Below are 20,000 nucleotides of genomic sequence, written 5' to 3'. Positions count from 1 at the left end.
ATTCCGACAAAGAAAATGAATAAGGTGAATCTTGTGAATATCCTAATTGATGCATTAGAAAAATTAATGCCAAAAGCATGCAAACTGTGTAAGGTTTGGTATAGCATAGTCAATCCACAAAACCTAATCAGAAAATGTGCTGCATGCAACATTCCGACCCATCCACAGTGTGCTGAGGTAATACAAGATTTGAGAAAAGATACAAGAATTTTTTGTTCAACATGTCTATCATGGATAGACAATGTTATTAAATCAAGATTGAATGTACAAATAGTTGAGGATGAAGAAGAATAGGAAGAGGAAGAAGAAGAAGAAAAAGAAGAAGAGGAAAACGGAAGAGAAGTAAACAAAAATGAAATGACAGAAAAAAATAAGGAAACAAAGAACAAGATAAAAGTATGGATGCAGAGATACTCATTGATACTACATATGAGGCAATAAAGCAGCATACCTACGAAGAAATAAATTACGATATGACAACAGAAAAGCAATCCCGAAGAGGCTCTACCCAGATCTACACAATGACGGGAAAGAGGAAAAAATAGACAAGAAAGACAAAATCTGCAACCTTTTGAAAAGAGGGAATTGCAGATTTGGAGAAAGATGTTACTACAAACATCCTAAGATATGTCAAAAAACTATGAAATATATGGTAAATGTGCATACTTAGATGGATATGGGATGATTGCAGAGATCTGCATCCAAAAATATGTAAAAACCTAAAAGAAGGAAAAGGATGTAAGTTCGACAAAAAATGCAAATATATGCACCCTGTAGCCATGAATCATAATCAAATAAATAACCAACCAAGTAATAAAATCCAAAATAAGAAAGAAACAATAAAGAGAGAAATCAAGAATATCAGGTAAAAGAGAAAAGCAAACCACCAATGAGATATGCAGAGGTGTCAGCAAAAAATTTCAAAGCATCAGCTCCGAAATTCTACTCAAGAGATAATAACTGTATTTATTATGCAAGAGGATATTGCAGAACGGAGAAAATGCAGATTCCGACACAAAATGAATAATTATGATGAAGGAAGATCAAATATTATGGAAAAGTTGGATTTTTTAATGTCAGAATTTCTGGAAATGAAAAAAAGAACAACATACCAGAACAGGAAAAGAGACATGGGGAAAATCCTTATTACTACCATTATTAAATGAAGGAGAAAACACGCAAACCATCATAGTGATGAATGCGCAGGGTTTAGTTACGAGTAACTCAAAAAGAAAAATAGAGTACTTAGAAGAAACTAACCCAAAACAAAATGAAAAGAAAATAGATATAATGAATATAAGTGAAACCTGGTATTCCCAAGAGACTGGGAATGATGATCAAATAAAAGGGTTCCAAACTTATAGATCAGATAGAAAAAATAGGAATCAAGGGGGAACCACAATATATGGGAAAGACAAAAAACAAGGAAAAATATATGAGAAATATAGTAACTCAGAATGTGAACTAATAGCGGTAGAATTTTGAATCTGAAAAATTGATGAACATAGTAATATATAGACGTCCTAATACTAAAGAGTTTGACTTAATAATTGAAATTGGATGATATATGTAGAAATCACAAGGACTGGACTATTCTCCTATCTGGGTGACTTCAACTTCTTTCGTAGAATGGAGAACGAATAGGAGATTGTGGTTGTACTTATACATATAAAAAAGAGAGTAATAGTAGTGCAGAAGATAAGAGGCAATTTGAAAAGCTATTAGATATGCTACTAGAATACAACATTCAACAAATAAATCACCTGCCAACAAGAAAGGAAAATACTTTAGACCTAGTATTTGTGAACGAGATGAATTATGTTAAAGAAATAATAGTTTATAATGCGAGTATTTCAGACCATAATGTCATAGAATTAACAGTTCATTCCAAAGCAAGTGAAAATAGAGATAAGCAAGAAATGAAAAAGTGGGAAGGATATGGAAAATACAACTTCTACAGTAAAAATAAAAAAATAAAATGGTCAGAAATTAATGAAGAATTAAACAAAGATTGGGATAACATTTTCGTAAGTGATGACATAAGGGTAAATACGGAGATGATATATAAAATATTGGAGAAAATAGTGGAAAAATATATACCGAAGAAGAAAAGTAAACATCATTCATGCATACCAAGAGACAGAAGGATCTTGTTCCAGAAAATCAGAAAGTGGAAAAAAGGTCTTGCAAAAGAAAAAAATGCATGGAAAGTTATAGAACTAAAAAGTAAGATAGAAAATGCAGAACAAAAGATTATACAATCAAAAGAAAATGAAAAACGGGACTTGGAAGAAAAAAACCCTATTAAATATCAAGCAAAACCCCAAAAACTATTATACTCAAATGCGAAGAAGATGAATAAAAGAAGAATAGAAATAGGCCCTCTGAGAATTGAAGGGAGATTAACGAATGAAAAAAAGGAAATTTGCAACATACTGGCAGAACGATATAAGAGAGAATTCACCCCTAGAATAGATAATGAAGATAATGATATAGAAGTAAGGGAAGAAAATAGTGAATATTTAGCTGACATAGAAATTAATGAAGCTGATATTGTGCAGGCAATTAATGAAATTAAAAATGGAGCTGCTGCAGGGCCGGATGGAGTCCCTGCTATTTTGTTAAAGAAAGTAGTTCATTCTATCGCAAAGCCACTTGCAATATTATTAAGACAAAGTGTAGATACAGGCAAGATTTATGATGAGAACAAATTAGCATATATCACCCCTACTTTCAAAAGTGGATCAGACTAGAGGCAAGTAATTATATGGCCTGTGAGTCTAACATCACATATTATGAAAGTGTATGAAAGGGTAATGAAGAAAAATATTATGAAACATTTAATAAAAAAATAATAATTTGTTTAATATAGGACAACACGGTTTCGTACCCGGAAAAAGTACACAAACCCAACTGTTAGTCCACCGTGAGAACATATTCAAAAATATGAAAAGCGGAAATGAAACAGATGTGGTTTATCTAGACTTTGCAAAAGCTTTTGACAAAGTAGACCATAATATATTAGCAAAGAAAATTAGAAAACACAATATCGTAGATAAAGTAGGAAGATGGTTAAAAGAATTTTTACACAACAGAAAACAGATAGTTATTGCAAACGATGAGAAATCGGATGAAACCAAGGTAATATCCGGTGTGCCACAAGGTACGGTGCTAGCTGCAATATTGTTTGTTATTATGATTGAAGACATAGACAGTAATGTTAAGGATTCGGTAGTGAGTAGTTTCGCTGATGACACAAGAATAAGTAGAGAAATTACTTGTGATGAAGATAGGAACGCTCTACAAAGAGACCTTAACAAAGTATATGATTGGGCAGAGGTAAATAGGATGGTATTTAACTCTGATAAATTTGAATCAATAAATTATGGAGACAGAGAAGGAAAGCTATATGCATATAGGGGACCTAATAATGAGACAATCACAAATAAGGAAGCAGTTAAAGACCTTGGTGTGATGATGAATAGGAACATGTTATGCAATGATCAAATAGCAATTCTGTTGGCAAAATGTAAAGCAAAAATGGGAATGTTGTTACGGCACTTCAAAACAAGAAAAGCTGAACACATGATTATGCTTTATAAAACATATGTTCGTAGTCCACTTGAATATTGCAATATGATATGGTACCCACACTATCAAAAGGATATAGCACAAATAGAGAGTGTACAAAGGTCCTTTACAGCTAGAATAGAAGAAGTTAAGGACCTAGACTACTGGGAAAGACTACAATCCTTAAAATTATATAGTCTAGAGAGGAAGAAGAAGAACGCTACATGATAATTCAGGCATGGAAACAGATAGAAGGAATAACAGAAAATATCATGGAACTAAAAATATCAGAAAGAGCAAGCAGAGGTAGATTAATAGTGCCCAAAACTATACCAGGAAAAATAAGGAAAGCACACAGGACATTAATCCACTACGCACCAGCATCGATAATGCAGCGTCTATTCAATGCGTTGCCAGCTCATCTGAGGAATATATCAGGAGTGAGCGTAGATGTGTTTAAGAATAAGCTCGACAAAATATCTAAACTGCATCCCAGACCATCCAAGATTGGAAGATGCAAAATATACCGGAAGATGTACTAGCAACTCTCTGGTGTAGACATTACGAGGCGCCTCACACTGAGGGGACCTGGGGCAACCCGAACGAATTGTAAGGTCTGTAAGGTAAGGTAAGGGCTGAACTTGGACTTCAAGGCACCGGAAATGTCTCTGTTCATCCCATTGATAAAAAAAGCTATGAATTAGACACTAATATACATAATTTTTAACATTTTATTTTTTACCCTTTCTTAACCGTCCCCCACCCCCACCTTCCTATAGGGCTGAACATGGGCTTAAATGGCATTGGTAGTGTTACTAGTCACCTCAACAAGCTTAAAAGCTATGGATTACACACTAATATTGGTATTTTTCAGTTATTTTTAAATGTCACAACCTTCCCAACCCTTCTCACCCCCCTCTATCAGGGCTAAACTTGGACTTAAAGAGCATCGGTATTGTCACTATTCATCTCAACAACATTGAAAACTATAAACTACACAATAACTGTTATTTAATTGGTTATTTTTACATGCCTTCCACTTCCCATCCCTTCACTCCCCTCCTTTGTTTTGTGACTGAACTTAGATTTTAAATTTCACCCCCTTGCACTTAAAGGGCATCGGAAGTGTGTCTGCTCATCTCAGCGACCTCAAAAACTTTGGATTAGACACTGATATCTGTCATTTTCAATTATTTTACATAATACCACCTTCCCACCATTTCTCACCCCCCCCCCTCTTATTGAGGATGAACAAGCATTAAAGGGCATCAGGAGTGTCACTACTCATCTCAACGGACTCAAAATCTATGAATTAGACAATATATCTGTCATTTTCAGTTACTTTTACTTGTCACCATCTTCCCACCCCTTTTCACCCGGTCCTCTGTTGGGGTGGAACTTGGACTAAAAGGTCATCGGGAGTGTCACTATTCACCTCAGTGACCTTGAAAACTATGGATTAGGCACTAATATTTGTTGTTTTTAGTTATTTTCAATTGTCACCCCATTCCCAGCCTTTTCACACCCCCTTCATATTGAAGGAGAACTTGGACTTGAATTGCATTGGTAGAATCACTATTCATTTCAGTGACCTCAAAAACTATGGGTTAGAAATTAATATCTGCTGTTTTCGGTTATTTTTACGTCATCCCTTCCCATCCGTTTTCACTGGCCCCCTCCCAAATGGGGCTGAACTTGGACTTAGGGCATTGGGAGTGTCATTATTAATCTCAGCGACTTTAAAAACTATTGATAAGACACTAATATCAGTCATTTCCAGTTATTTTTACTTTAACCCTAATCCCATCCCTGCTCCACACATGCCCCCTTTGGTGCCATTGATGTCATAATTAACCCCACGGGATTCTTTCCTCGATGTTAAGGTATATGTATACAAATTTGGTTGAAATTGCTTGATACATCCAAAAGTGTATGGGGAACAAACACAAGCACACATGCATCTGTACATACACACACACACACAACACACACACACACACACACAACACACACACACACACACCACACACCTATATATATATATATATATATATATATATATTTTCTATATATTATAAATTCTATATATAATATTTTTATATATATATATATTATATATATTTATATATATATATATATAATATATTTTCTATATATATATCATATAATATATATATATATATATATAGTATATATATTATATATATATTATATTTATATATATATATATGTTTGTTATATATATCCCTACATACATACCATACATACATATCATGCTTACATACTATACATACATACACACATACACACACACATATATATATCTATATATTATAAATATCTATATATATATATATATGATGTTATATATATATATATATATATATTATATATATATCAATACATACAACACACGGTAAATATATATATATATATATATATATATATATATATATTTTATATATAAATATAAAGGCTTATCTTATATATCTATATGTTATATATAATAATATATTATTGCTGGCTGGCTCCTCTGCTCGCTCTCTCTCTCGCTTCTCTCGCTCGTCTCTCTCTCTCTCTCTCTCTGTATGAAACTCCAGGTAAGAATGCAGTCAATATGATGGTATATTTCACTGGCCCCAGCAGAAAGACAGTGAAATTTTGATAACAAATATTTGATCCAAATCGTTCTTTTGGGAAATCATTCTCTCGCAAACTGTTCTTCGTTTCCATCATCAATAATAGGTTACGAAATGGCATAAGACATGCATCTATCTCTCTCTGTGTCACTCTCTCCGAGCGTGTATTTTCTGTTTCTCGATTTTCCTCTTGATTATTTCACATGTGAAAAAGTGTTTTAGTGCTTCCTTGCTGTCAAATACCCAGATTTAATGGCTGAATTATGTTTATTGTGTCTGTCACATAAAGTTTGTTCTCAGCTATATAATTAACGAGCTTTCTGAAGAGGGAAATTTCGCTTTTCGCTTACCCGGTGAGTAAGGCGTCAATCTTTTGTTGTTGTCTTTGTTCTTGTTGTTCTTTTGGGGGGTTAGGAAAGGTCTGAAAAAGGTATTTTGCATTGATGTTACAAATACAGGAATTTTTAGGGAGTGGATATTTATGATCTATTTATTAGAATGAAAATGTGAAATGTAAAATATGTGCATGTTAAACAGTATAGAAAAAATGATTTTTGATAAAATATAATTTTTTGTTTATAGCAGAGTCAAAACATACAGGGTCCGCTCACGAGGCGGTACTAAAACCTATCCCCGCCCCTTGTGAAACGTCATTAGAAAAGGACCATATCTTTATGAAACTACTATATTTACGATAACATTTTAATTTAAACTATTTTTGCGATGGCGTTTTTTTTATACAAATTTTCCTTTTGTTGCATGTTGCTTATACTACGTTAAAGTACAAAGAATGCTCTTTCAAATGATATATAGCACATTACAATTACGATTACTTTCAAACCCACAAGCGCGCACAGAAAAAATTATGTACGCACACAAAAATGTGCAATTACTTCATCCGTCAACCTACATACATTCACGTTTCGTAGCGTATCTGACTAAAGGAAGATGATAGAAAGAAACTGAAAAATGGATTAGAAAGCTGATAAAATTTACTATAAAATGCTTAAATAAAATTGATAAGTGTTCTCAGAAATATTCGAGGAATTCTAGGTCAAAGACGGACCAAAATTTTAAATTTTATGTAAATATTTACCACATTTTTCTTAACATAATTTTTCATCTTTTATTACGTTTTGCCATATATCATGTCAAAGTACAAAGAATGCCCTTTCAATTGGTATATGACCGTTACAATTACAATTACTTTCAAACCCATAATCGCGCACAGAAAATATTATCTACGCACGCAAAAATTATAAAAAAAATTAAGCTTTCGTGGGAGATCTGAAATCTAGCCCCGCCCCTTGTGAAACGTCATCAGATACATCCAGCTAGACTGACAAACAACTTTTTGTAATTATTTTCGAAAATATGATAATCGTTTGAGGCATGCATAATTAATGGTTTTTACAAATCCTGGACAAAATAAAAATTCTAAATAGTAGTTAAAGTGACCCATGGAATCTGTCTTCTTTGTAAAATGATTTACCTTTGTAACATTAGTATGTGAGAAATTTGAGATCGTAACTAAATATTTCCTTATAAACCACAACCTTAATTTGTAATTCATGCCTAAATTTTATGACATCGGAAGTGGTGCCTCTATTTCCTACAATTTATAATTATTTTGATACATTCCCGCATATATTTTAATAATGTTATCTAATATTTTTATTTCCTACCTTCAGCTCTCCGTTGGGCCCAAAACTTTGATTATCGACTACTGACACTTTGTGAAAATTATTCTGGATGATGAGGAAGGCCATCATACTATGAGAGGTAAGTGAATGTAACTATGTAAGATTGTGCTCAATAGAAATGCGAACCGATTGAACTATCTGTACGAAATTTGACGCCAGGAAGGTTTTTCCGGCTCCGCCCCCTTCCCCTTCCACCTTTGTTCCGTAGGGGGTCAGTTCCATCAGTGGACCTCATGCTGTGCACTGTAGGCATTACTTAAGGTTCTTTGCAGCGTGCCTAAACACCCCTAGCTGCAACCACTTTCGTCCCTTTTACTGTACCTCCTTTCATATACCCTTTCTTCATCTTCCCTTCCACCGTCTCCTAACACTTGATTCATAGTGCAACTGCGAGGTTTTCCTCCTGTTAAGCCTTTCAAACCTTTTACTGTCAATTTCCATTCTTGCGCTGAATGACCTCATAGGTCCCAGTGCTTGGCCTTTGGCCTAAATTTTATAGTTAACTCAACCTTCCACCTTTGCTTTGTAACTAATGTGGTAAATAAAATCTACGGGCTTATCATACCTCATTTCACGTACTCGAGACCATAGAAATATATCATTGAAAATGCTTTTCTGTCCTGTGATCAGTAATTCTGTATCAAGGTTTGTGTTTAGACTTAGTGAGGGGTGTGTTTAGGTTTAGTGGGAGGTGTATTTAGGTTTAGGGGGACACATATGTTTAGGTTTAGTGGTGGTGAGTTTAGGTATAGTGAGGGTGCATTTAGGTTTAAGGGGTTCTGTTAAGGTTTTGTGAATGGTGAGTGTTTTGGTTTAGTTGGGAGTACATTTAGATATAATGGGAGGGACTTTGTATTTAGTGGAGGATGTGATTAGATATAATAGATGATCTATTTATAGATATATATATATATATATATAGATATATATATTATATTATTAATATATATATATATAGATATATATATAGAATATATTATATAGATCATATATAATATATATTAGATATATATATATATATATATATATAATATATATATATAGATATATATATATTTAGATATATCTAGATATTATATATAGTATATATATATAGATCTATATATATAGATATATATGATAATATATGTATATCTATATATATATATCTATATATAATATCTATAGATATTATCTGATATATATATATCTATATATATATTATCTATATATATCTATATATATATATATCTATATATATAGATACTATATATATATATATCTATATATATATATATCTATATATATATATGTATATATAGATATATATTATATATATGTATATATATTATCTGTATATATATATGTATATATATATATATATATATATATATATATATATATAATATTAGTATATATATAATATGTGTGTGTGTGTGTGTGTGTGTGTGTGTGTATAGAAGACTTGTAGGGGGAAGTACATCTCAGGTGATCCTTAAAATACATTTATTACGTTTCAAAACACAAAGGTTTCATTTTCAAGCTGTAAAGACATAAAACAATAAAATTAATATTAAAAGCGCTAAATTACAAATAAAAGACATAATACATTATAAAAGACAAGATTAGAAAAAATTAAAACTAGTTGTAGCAGAACCAACCATCAAGAGGGAAAGGGAGGACAGAAGTCAGAAGAAACAAACCAGAAATGACCGGCAACAGCTCATGTTAGGTAAAGAGTTGTCGAGGAAGACTGCGTGTTCAATTGAGCAACAAGCTGTTTAATAAACAAGGACTCCAGAATTGTCAGTAGTTTGCCATTCGGTGCCCGTCCCAATATTTTCAAAAATTTTGTATTATATATTCAGCTTGCATTTATTGGCGTGTTGTCTGATATTAGAAAATTCAGGATCAGCAAGTTTGTTACCAGTTCTATAGCTAACGCCCTTATGGCAAATCAATTCTGACCCTCAGTAACCTCTGTGTTGGATCCCACGTAGGTCCCCAGATTACATCTAGGGCAATTAAACTTGTATACAACACATGAGGTCATCAAAGGGTCCAACTTATCCTTGAATTTAAACAAACTACCTAAACTGAGTGAGTGGGTTTGTTGGGATGATACTAAATCTAATAGCTGGCATATAATCAAATATGAGTTTTCTTAGTGCATCATAGAAATTTTTGTCATGGATTAAAGGTACATTTGCATAAAATGGAAGCTTAGGCACAGTAGGTAAGGAGACTTTTGGGATAAAAACGTTATTAAGAAGTTTACAAACATACTTGTGAAAAAGTGTAGTGGGAAAATAATTGTTGGTAAAATATCGACGTAAAAAGTTGATTTCTTCGTGAAAAAATTCCCAAATAGATGTCAATGAGAAGGCACGATGAAGTAATGTGGATAAAGAATTTAATTTAAAACCATAAAAACAGTGACTATATTTTAACCTCCAATCCTGTAAAAGTTCCCTTCCTGTAAACTGAAGTATTAAAATGATCATATTGTCGTAAGACTAAAACATCTAAGAATGGTAGTTTTATTATCACTTTCGCACTCCATAGTAAATTTTATATTTGGATGTGCCGTATTAATGAAATGAAGAAACCTTTCAGCTTCGTACTTGGATTTAAAAAGCGCGAAGGTATCGTCAACGTACCTTTTGTAGAATAGCGGATGGTAACTCAAAGGACAGGTGTCTAAAAAATGTCTAAAAAATGAAAGGTTTTTAGATATTCCTAGAATTTTAAAGCTTTTTAACATAAATGTTGTTTTCAATAATATTAATGTCAAGAGTATAATAATAAAAAAATCTAAAGATCTTCCAGGCTGCATATATGAAATTCCTTGCAAAAAGTGTGATAAAGTCTATTACGGTCAGACCGGTAAATCTCTTTCAGAACGTCTCAAACAACATCAATATTCTGTGAGAACTGGGCAAATATCGAATGCATTATTCGTACATATGAGAGATTTAGACCATCCTATTAACTGGAGTCAAGCAAGAGCCTTAATCCCATGTACTGACACAGTTAAAAGGAATATCATTGAATCTTGTTTCATCAAGTCAAATATTAGAAATGTTCTAAATTTAAGTCTTGGTTTATTTAAACTTGATGCTTTCATTATGAAAAATGTTGTAGATAAACTATAAGCAACAAAATTAATATATTCAGTTTTTACATGTTTTGGACTGTAAAGGTACTTTGTAATTTTGGTTAGGTTTGTGACCGTGTGATATCCGATAATCCTGGATTATCTCTCTTATTTTTTACCCTTTTGACAATTAACCATTTTGTATTCTTGATCTTGTTTTGTACCTGAGACCTCTCTCCAATTGTACTTCATTAACTCCTTCACAATGTCTGAGTAAAGACGAAAGCGCTTGGATTTCTGACTATCATTTTCCCGTGAGATTCGCTTATATATATATATATATATATATATATATATATATATATATATATATATATATATATATATATATATATCTATATATATATATATAGATATATATATATATATATATATATATATATATAATATATAGTTGGTTGGTTAGTTTATTGACAAAACATGCATACGTTATTTACCAACATAAATTAATACAAGAGTACATTATTTTTGTTACAAAAATCATTGAGATTAAACATATGCATATGTACACACCATATATGTATTTTGCCCAAAACAAAACATTAAACCATAAAATAAATTGATAGTGAACACTTCACTGATATAATCCCAGTACATCATTAATAATACCTACATAAAATCAGCAAACTAAATCAGGCTCCACATCCGGCAAATTAGCCACACTTGCAAAGTTCAACCTAATAAATCATGTACGGTAACCGCCAGATAAGGGACAAGAAATAAGTACATGACTTTCTGATTGTTCGCTACTATTATCACAGTGGCAAGTTCTTGTATAGGTCGGGATTCTGCTCCATCTACCTGTCTCCACTTTCAGATCATGAGACATCAGACGCAAGCGTGTTAATGACACTCCGCAGAAATCTGGGACATACTGGGTAGTAGAATAAACATATATATATATATATATATATATATATATATATATATATATATATATATATATAATATAAATATATATATATATATATATAAATATATATAAATATAAATAAATATAAATATAATATAAATATAAATAAATAGATAAATATAATATATAAATATAAATATAAATATAAATATAAATATAAATATAAATATAAATATAAATAAATAAATATATAAATATATATATAAATATATATATATATATATATATATATATATATATATATATATATATATATATATATATATATATATATATATATATTATATCTATATATAACAACTGGTGAGCAGATTTAATTGGAATGAAACTTTATATTTTCATTCGCTTCACGTATTTTTATATCCCTGAGACCGAGTAGTAATCAATTTGAACCCGAAATCTCCTAACTCTTCTGGGAATGCTGGATATTGAATTTCGTCGTCTATTTTTAAAACCTATTGTTAGACAATCCCCGCCGTCTGTATCTGGCTATGCTCCGTCATCTAATAGATCGCTCGAAGTATCGAAACCAGGCTGTAGTTCGATAGACGGCATCAGCCCGTTAATTTGGACTAGATTCTCAACCCAGTTATTGCAGTTATTGCAATTGCAGAGGTGGGTTTATGAATAACGAAGTACTCCACATTTGCATTCTCGATAAGTTAGCAAAGATGTGGCAGTAGTCGTGAATGGATGTAAATTGGCTTAACATGGTTTTTTTTATGGATACAGAATGTCGTAACTTCTGTCATTCTTTCTCCAGACAAAATCGCCTTTCATACCTACGTTCTCTCTTGAACTACAACCACTAAATAATAATCAAACCCGTAAGTTATAAATGAAGTTTCTAAATGTGGTTATAAAGCTTATTTACAAGTATAAACTGAGGTATGTTCATGTTTCTACAATACAGATTATATTTTGTTTAGAATCTATTAAATGTATATCCTAGAAAGGGAAAAATTAGAGATTTATGTCGGAATTTGTTAAATTAGGCAAAATTTAGGCACATGCACGTACATCCCCACTCCGACATATACATTTCAGGTTGCTCTTCCCCTGTCTCACCTCTTGTTATCAATCACACTTTATTGTCAAAGGCAACCTACTCCAAAGTGTACCTCAGCAGTCATGTTTCCTTTTCCACTCTGTACTTGATTTACGATTATAATCAGTCTCCTTCCGTGCGCCATTGGGATGCTACAATCAATCACCGTGCTTTATGTTCTCTTAGTCAAACAAGCGCGTCCTTTCTCAGAGTCCTAGCACATCGTATTTCAGGTTTACTGTATTTTCTTGTCAAGGTCTTCGTCACTTCTGTTTTTGCCACATTTAGATAAGCATCCTGCCGTCCGTAGTTCCATTACTCATCTCGATACCATAGTTGTCTGGCACCAGTTTGAAAGAATTATCAATCATTTACACAAGGCATTTTCGTCTTTCTAATATAGATCCGTCGGGTCTTCCAGCATGACAGTAAACTGATACTGTTTGAGTAAGTTTCCTTAAAATATTTGAATATATTTATAAAGGGAAGCATCTGTAAAAGGTCGGAAATTCGAGTCTGAAACTCATACAACATTATTTAGATTTGGAATATAATGTTGGCAGAGTGGAAGATGAGGTCAATCTAATATATAGCAGGCGAATCAAAGGTATCCAGGTGGATCCAGTGTGGAGTTGAGGAGTAGATGACGACTTAAAGTTAAAATGAGGTGATTGTCGAGAACTCCTGTTAAGGCATCGAATGTTTCTTGATGAGTGTGAACGAAAGAAAACAAGCTATCGTGTTTTCTGTACAGCGTATAATGCTGTATGAAACTTTTGCCGTGGCCCATGAAACTCTCAGCCGCGGTCAATGAAATTTCCAGCCACAGCCCGAGGGTGGCCTGTGTTGTTGGCACCTATAGCAGTGCCAGACGCACGATGACGAATCATTTTAATCTTAAAATAAAAAATACTGAGGCTAGTGGGCTGCATTTTGATATGTTTGATGATTGGGGGATGGGTGATCGTCATGCCAATATGCAACCTTCTAGTCTCAGTAGTTTTTAAGATCTGAGGGCGGACAGAAAAAGTGAGTGCGGACGGAGAGACAAAGCGATCTCAATAGTTTTCTGTTACAGAAAACTAATGACGGTAATGAGTTCTTCAGTGAAGATGTCTGTGATGTACAGTTGCGAACAATTCCTGTTACACCTTGGCGAGACACGTCGATAAATTATATGGTAAGTGTTTACTAAGGGGGAAGGGGGGAGGGCTCTTCTTAGTTAGCAAGAGTTCCACCAATCAGCTTTAGATTGTTTTATGGGAGGAGTCGTTAGGTATGGTTGGAGTAAAACACACACACACACACACACTAGTCTGAACAGGTTATGTCACTGTAAAAAAGATTACTGTCTCACTTTTAACAGATGTTTGTCCACGAAGATTCCATTGAACTTTTGTTACTCAATACTTAAAATTTATCAATTTTAGTTATTTTGGTTTTGGCAATAATCATGAAAATCATATCAGGATATGTTTACCGAGTCACATAAAAGTGGTTTTACAGTTTACAGTATCGGTTACAGTGTATTTCCTACAAATACTATAATATAGGAAGCGGCATTTGATTGAATATACCCAAAAATTCAGTGAAGGTGTTGAAAGTCACCGACACCCTAACCTCTCTCTCTCTCTCTCTCTCTCTCTCTCTCTCTCTCTCTCTCTCTCATATTAGCTAATTTAAAGTGACATGATGTCATCTACAAATACCACTGCGCTAAGTATGCAGTTCTGAAATGTCATTAAGACCCTCTAATCTTGACTACACACACACACACACTATATATATATATATATATATATATATATATATATATATATATATATATATATATATATATATATATTATATATGTGTGTGTGTGTGTGTGTGTGTGTGTATTTGGGGGCTGTTGGAGTGGTGGATGGAGTTGTTGTTGAGCAGTCTTACAGGTTTTGGAATTCTAAAATGTAATTCAGACTGACAAGCTTCGTACTTTTGCCGTACCGATGTCCTCAGCGTGGCTTTGCCACAACTGAAATTGGTGGGGGTAAGGTGGGCTAGTTGAGACTCCGATGAGTGGACGAGAGGTAGATTTTCTCGTGGATAGAATGTATGGCTAACGAAAAGCTCTACTTAAAAGATTTTCTTGTTTATCTTTAATGGCCTGCGTGTTTTTATAGTATTTATCCTAATGGTATTATAGTACTGTAGATTTTTTAATGCAACAACAAGACATTTAAAAGAAGAAAGATGGGTTAAACTCATTCTTTCTTGCAAGTATAGAGAATGAAAAGGAGAGAGAGAGAGAGAGAGAGAGAGAGAGAGAGAGAGAGAGAGAGAGAGAGAGAGACTAGACGTTGCTGATGAATCGAAATGAAACAACCAGGGACAGAGAATATTCCACATCGTGAAGTGAAGAAGGTCTCCCAGACTTGGTGCAAACATTTAACCAATCCCATATGGTAAAGTTAATTCGTTTGCCAACGATAACAATTGTTTATATTCAAAGGTTTCATGTATTCATGGTTGGGTCTGTATTCCCTCTTGGATATACTGTAGAGGTTATTCCCTACACGCCGTTCATTACAGTTGTTATTACATGTTATGGATAAACGCATCATCTACTTGGCTTATAATTTTTAATATATTAATTGTGATACAAGTTTTAATGTCATACGGACAGAAATTCTTTTCGCTGTTATCATCACCATTCGTGTGAGGACAACTGAGAGACGGACGTCTCTGTTGTTAAACAACCCCTTCAGTCATTTACCTGTCCATTGTGGAAAGGGCTGTTTGGAGAAATGCAGTTTAATGATATTGTCTTAGCATTCTTTTTTTACAGAATTTTATAGAGAAATCAGGATAGCAAAATTCCCTTTAGATTTTGAACTCTTTAGATATCTAATTCACCTTTCTAATAAACAAATTAGAATAACCATGGACTGCAGCTAAACCATATGCATAGGCTTGTTTACGATTGTTTTACATTCTTGGAGCGGTGCCAAGTCATCATACGGCGTGGAAGTTTAGAGGAAGTCATGGGGTAATCCAAATATACACATACAATTTTTACATTTATTTCTCGATCACTTCTTGTAATCTGTTAGGCATAGAAGCTACATGGTTTCTGACGATCTGTGGTCGGTTGTGGAAGAGCTCCCATTGTGTTCGGCAGTGGTCCGTAAGTTGATCTGGTCTCCTCTCCCTCTTAGGCTCCAACAATTTATCATATTAGCCCAAATATTCTCTGTGGGGTTTATGTCTGCACCCTTACTTGGCCAGTCAAGCAATTGCAGATCCTCTCGACCTTGAAACCATTCCTGGACTATTCTGGCAGTATGAATGGGGCAGCGGTCGTGAATGAAAATGACAGGACCAGTTGGGAAGTGATAATTCCGCTGTTGAAGTGAAGGGAGGAAGAAATCCTGAAGAATTTCAATGTATTTTTCACCAGTGAACCTCCCTTCGATCCTGATGATATCACCCATACCATGTAAGTAGCTCCAGCCCCACACATTCATGGTTATATGCTCACTCCTGGCCACCTCGTAAATGTTTCTTCTGTGGTATCTAAAGGAAAAAAATAAGAATTTTTAGCAATTTACGCTTTGCTCTTCGTAGTAGGGAAAATGATGCTATATCGTTGGGGGAAATAAAATGCTTAATAACACGCAGGCATTAGAGATAAACAAGAAATTCTTTTTAAGTAATACTTTTCGTTAGCCATACACCCTATCCTAGGGACGAAGATCTACCTCGCGTACCGCTTTTCGAGTCTCCAACTACCCAGCTGATCTTGGCCCTACGGTACAACTGCTCAACATCCACGACTCCATCAGTCCCCCCAAATATATATATATATATATATATATATATATATATATATATATATATATTATATATATATATATATATATATATATATATATGATATATATATATATTTTATATATTTATTTTACACACACACACACACACACACACACACACACATACTATATATAATATATATTATATATATATATATATATATATATATATATATATATATATATATATATATATATATGGTCATTATCACATTACCGGGAGTCATATACATACATCGAGCTGCATATGTCCTTTAATATGTAATTTGCTCTAACTCGGAATTAATATATTTCCATACATGTAACCCGGACGGGAATTTTTTAGTCGACTAAAAGAATTCCCCTTCTTCGGTTAACATAATTATGAAATATATTATTCCGAGGTAGCGCGCATTAGATATTAAAGGACATTTGTAGGCTCGATGTATGCATATATACATACATACATATATATATATATATATATATTATTATATCTATATATATATATATCATATATATATATATATATATATATATATATAGTACAGTCAAGATTAGAGGGTCTTAATGACATATCAGAACTGCATGCTTATCGCAGTGGTATTTGTAGATGGCATCATAGCACTTTAACTTAGCTAATATAAGAGATCAGAGAGAGAGAGAGAGAGAGAGAGAGAGAGCAGCGAGCTAAGTTGTCGAGACTTTCAATGCCTTCACTGAATTTTTGGGTATATCAGTCAAGTGCTGCTGAGCTTCTCTTTAGAGTTTCCTATTATAGTATTGTAGGAACGCACTGAGCAAACCGATACTTGGCTTGCGTGATAATGGTTAAAATATTCTTTTATGATGTTTCGTGGATTTTCGCAACCTACTTAAATAACTTTAAAATTTTGAAGATTTTTAAGATAGTTGTGTAATAAATATGACTGATATATTATATAGATACGGTGTAAGATACGCCTTAAACCGAAAGTTGAATGGAATCTTAATAAACAAAAAACTTCTATTGAAAGAGAGACAGATTTTTGTTTTTCAACGCGCATGCGTTTTACTCCAACTATACCGAATGGCTCCGCCCACTACAAGAACTCTAGAGCTTATTGGTGGAACTCTTGCTAACAGGATAAGAGTCGCCCACCCCCCCCCCCCCCCCCCCCACCCCCCCCCCCCCCACACACACACACAAATCCCCCTTAGTAAAACACTGTTTACCATATAATTTTTTCGAAAGAAGTTTCTTAGGTGTAACAGGTAGACCTGTTCGCAACTGTAGTACATTGGATAAACGACGACTTAAAGGGTGATAATGTAGCAACTAAATGAAGCGTCATTAAAAGGTTTTGGTAGCCAGAGAGAGAATGGGAATGGAGGGTCGATTAAAAGATTTTTAAAATGATGTCGAACCCCTGTAAAAGGGTGAGTGTATAGTATAACCGAAGTTAGTTATAAAAGTGACAGTATGGATGAAGTTAGATTTATAAAAGTAACAGTATGGCTTAAGTCACTAGTAGAAACTCGACACAGTTGCTATGGTTACAAGAATTTTCTCTCATTAATTTTGGAAAAATTCAATGTTTTAGAAGAAGCAGTTATTTCACCAATAATCAAATACACATAAATAAATATAAAAGTATAAGAGAGGGTACCAACAAAATAAAAAAAATTATTTATTTAGCAATTTAGACTTTGATTGGCACACTTAACCTCCTACGGAGATTTGGTTTGCGTGAAAAGTTGAGAAATATAAAATAGTCAGTTAGTGAAATGGCTCGTGTATGTACATTCAGAGCCAATTAGCATGCAAATAGCTCTATAGAAGATAGTCCAGGTTTACGAAGAATTTCCAGAGAGCCAAGTATGAAATATTCTCGAGGTCGCAGAAGAATATCAAGTGAGGTAAAACAAAGCATCGCAAGAGAAGAAGAAGAGCACGAAGAACGCTGAGTGGAAAACACAGATTTTAGATTTTGATTGGAACACTAACCTTTGTATGTTTATTCTAAACCAATTAGGCGCCGGGAGAAAATCTCTCTCTCTCTCTCTCTCTCTCTCTCTCTCTCTCTCTCTCTCTCTCTCTCCTATTTCCAGCCCATCCAATTCCAGCCCCGAATGGCGCGGCGGAGAGTTTGTTAGTATCGAATCCACACGCGCTCCAATATTTACTCTGCCGGTTCTTTCCTTCGAGTGTTCAGCAATTTAACTGGAGGCTTTTCCAAAATGTTATATATAGAAAGATCGACGGAGAAGAAAACTGCAATTTTGTGTCGTATTTGTCGAGGGTCCATTACGAAAGTAATGGCTCCACTTTCCGAGGGTGGAAAGAATTTAGGTGTGCGTCGAATGCGATGCGCATGATTGCGTTCATTGTAGTTACTCAGGTACGCGTCGACATGTTTCGAAGTCTGTCTCTCTTCTCTCTCTCTCTCTCAATGATGATGTTCGTATGTCTGTTTGGTCGCGCATACCCACCTATTCATCAACAAAGGTCTAAATGTAAATGCTACTCTCAATAATTTATTTATGTGGAAAGTTTATAGTCGCGTTCTGCGTGGTCATGGCATTGACACCAACTTCAGTTTTCCGTCGAGAGTAAACGAATCCGCGATGGAAGACGAAGGACGTCACTAAGCTATTCACCCATTTGCTCTTCCAAAAAAATTCCATAACAGCGTAATGGTTTCAGTTTTCATTTGAAAATTACCCTGAATTCTAAGAGGAAAATGTGCTCCTGCTGTGCCAATTACATTTCGAGGAGAGTTTTTCACTGTAAAAGTGTTGAGTGGGAGGCATTTTGATAGATTTTCCCGCTTGAGGTGCGCATATATATTTTTATAATGATAGATATTGTCACGAGATGAATATATGAAAACAGTCCGGGGTCGTAGTATTTTGCAGAGTATGTTGTTGAAGTATCGAATAAATGTACTTTCTTAGCATGCTTGTGTCTATGACAATACTATATAAGAGAAGTGGCATTTTTATACTGTCTCTTTATTTTATACAATGACTACCTACTCAACTGTCCAATTTATCCGTAGAATTCCATTGTTTTTGAAGTCTGAATGGCATAGCAGCCCAGATCAAACTCCTGTCAACAATAGAGTAAATCATGAGTGTTGGTTGTCTGGGCCAGTGAAAAGCATCGTCCTTGGGAT

General features: G+C 33.8%; 1 long non-coding RNA gene across 1 annotated transcript in view; it reads left to right on the top strand.

Annotated features, from left to right (window-relative positions):
- LOC135199834 (uncharacterized) overlaps positions 1–20,000 on the top strand; it is a 232,005-nt gene that overhangs the window by 29,043 nt on the left and 182,962 nt on the right. The window contains exon 3 of the long non-coding RNA XR_010311129.1: positions 7,901–7,991. This is a non-coding gene — a long non-coding RNA (uncharacterized LOC135199834). The remainder of the gene's footprint in view (positions 1–7,900; positions 7,992–20,000) is intronic.

This window comes from Macrobrachium nipponense, chromosome 26, assembly GCF_015104395.2.
Source record: "Macrobrachium nipponense isolate FS-2020 chromosome 26, ASM1510439v2, whole genome shotgun sequence".
NCBI lineage: Eukaryota > Metazoa > Arthropoda > Malacostraca > Decapoda > Palaemonidae > Macrobrachium > Macrobrachium nipponense.
Note: the sequence above shows the minus strand (reverse complement) of the source record. Positions and strands in the feature narration are given on the sequence as shown.